The following is a 2180-nucleotide window of genomic DNA, read 5'->3' as shown; positions in this document are numbered from 1 at the left end:
AGCATGATTATTGCACAGGTGTGCCTTAGGCTGGCCTAGGCTGGAGAAGTGCTCACTAACACAGATTTAGACAGTTTGTAAACAAGATTTGAGAGAAATAAGCCTTTTGTGTACGTAGAAAAAATCTTAGATCTTTAAGTTCAGCTCATAAAAATAAGGGCAAAAACAAAAGTGTTGCGTTTATAATTTTGTTCAGTCATTTGTGTCATTCATTCCCATGCATGCATTCTACCCTCTGTTAAACACTAAACAGTGCTGCTCTCTCCCCCTCTGTCCACAGCACAGCAGCACTGCGCAGGCAGTCAGTAGGGGTGGGGTTGCCTGCACTGGAGGCAAAGCAGCGGAACAGAAGCGGTTCTTACGGGTCTTATGATATTTTACAACCATGAACGGGAGTGGATGGCTGGCAGAAACAAAGCTACTTGAGCAAAAATGGATGAATGAGTTTCAAAACCCTTCAGATAGTTCTCCCCCGAGACTGAAGTTCTTTGCATGTACTGTCTATATGAACTGAATTTGCAGCGGAATAGTAGACACTCACTTGAGCATTAAAATATTGAAAGACTGTCCCTTTTAAAGTACATTTAGAACAGTTAAATTAACACTAACATTTTCATCAATTGACAGCCCTATTTTGTAGGGATTAAAGAAAAAAGATATGACTTGTTAATAAGTGAGCTGATGTTCTGTTGCTGTCTCTCTCTTACTTAGTCTCACTCTCTTGTAATGCTATCGTACAGTCCATCAGATTTGTGTATAGTTTTTCAGTTACAAAGAATCTTTTTGGCTTTGTGGCTTGATTCTGCAAATTGACTCATAATATACTGCCTCGATAATTGTATTTTTTTTATATGTCACCTATTATATCACTGTTCAACAAAGACAAAATTTTGTGGAGCCAAAGAAATTACTCCTACTACTTTTGCTATCCACACAACACAAAGCTCACATCATGATTACCCACAGATGATTGTGATGGCTCCACATTATTTAATTCAGAAGAAGGTAGATGGCTAGAATCCACTGCCTATGTTAGGGGTATGTAGAGTTAAATCAACATAAAATTGAATTATAATGGGTGTAGAAGAAGGAGATAGTATAGATTTAGAAGGGAGGAGAAAGTGACACGATCAAGGGTTACATGTGGCACCTGTTATGGAGTTGTGGCAGCAAGGCTGGAAGTAACAAGGCAGTAGAGAAAGAAAATAGGTGGTAGGAGCTGGTCAATAGCCAGTAACTTTGGTTGATGTTATGAATCTAATGTCTAAATTAATAATTCACTTATAGAAGAATACTCAAGCTAGAATCAGACTGGTCCTTTCCTCTGTGTTTTCTTGACTTCATAAAACTGTGAGTGTGAGCTTGTTTGTGAAAATGAACACACATGATTGCGTTGTTTTTCAGTGTTTCAGTGGTTTTCTGTGCATCTGTCTCACAGGAGCAAAGAAGCAGCTGTGAGAAGCCTGGAAGGTCCCCCAACTCTGCCCCTCACCTGTGTCACATCTGCCTCCCAGTGCCATCAAGGTGCGTCAATCTTCAACCCTGGCATCTCTTTACCTGTGGCACTACGCTGCACCTTCCTGGCTAGCACGCTTCTATCCTCCCCCATCCCTCCCACCTCTTGTTCCTCACGGCATCTGTCACTCACCTGTCATTTCTCTCATCAACTCCTGCCTCCATCCTACCTTCTTGAATTGGGCCTCGGCGAGGGCGGGGAGGGAACCATTGGAGCGAAAATGGTGACCACTTTGCCCCAGATCCAGGTTTAGCTGCTGCGAATTATGACACATCAGGGAGGTGTTACTCCTGCACCAGTGTTACATAGACATATCAATACTTTTATTGTACTTTGCAATGATAACAATAACGAGAAATCAGAGATGCGCTAGAAAGTAAGAAAGAAAGAAAAAGATCCTCAAGATTTTGTTTCATTAAACTATTGTTTCCTTTGCTACTGAGTCATTGTATTACTGTAAATTAAAAATAAGAACCAAAACCTTTGAAGATTCTCTGCCGCAAATTGGATAATTTTGAGATTTATCCTCATTCATCACCACACCTGTTTCCAGTCATGTCTACATAATCCTTTCTCAGTGAGAAAACATATTTGTCTTATTTTTCTGAGCACAAAGGAAGATATCATATTCATTTTGGTAATTTCCCATAGTTTCAGGAGACCA

At 40.3% G+C, this 2180-nt stretch overlaps 1 long non-coding RNA gene across 2 annotated transcripts in view; it reads left to right on the top strand.

The window, feature by feature from the left end:
- Positions 1-1796, top strand: part of LOC116704294 (uncharacterized) — a 125303-nt gene extending 123507 nt beyond the window's left edge. For both annotated transcript variants that reach the window (XR_004335647.1, XR_004335646.1), the window contains one exon: positions 1439-1796. This is a non-coding gene — a long non-coding RNA (uncharacterized LOC116704294). The remainder of the gene's footprint in view (positions 1-1438) is intronic.
- The last annotated feature ends 384 nt before the right edge of the window (positions 1797-2180 follow it).

This window comes from Etheostoma spectabile, chromosome 16 (assembly GCF_008692095.1).
Source record: "Etheostoma spectabile isolate EspeVRDwgs_2016 chromosome 16, UIUC_Espe_1.0, whole genome shotgun sequence".
Taxonomy (NCBI): Eukaryota; Metazoa; Chordata; class Actinopteri; order Perciformes; family Percidae; genus Etheostoma; species Etheostoma spectabile.
Note: the sequence above shows the minus strand (reverse complement) of the source record. Positions and strands in the feature narration are given on the sequence as shown.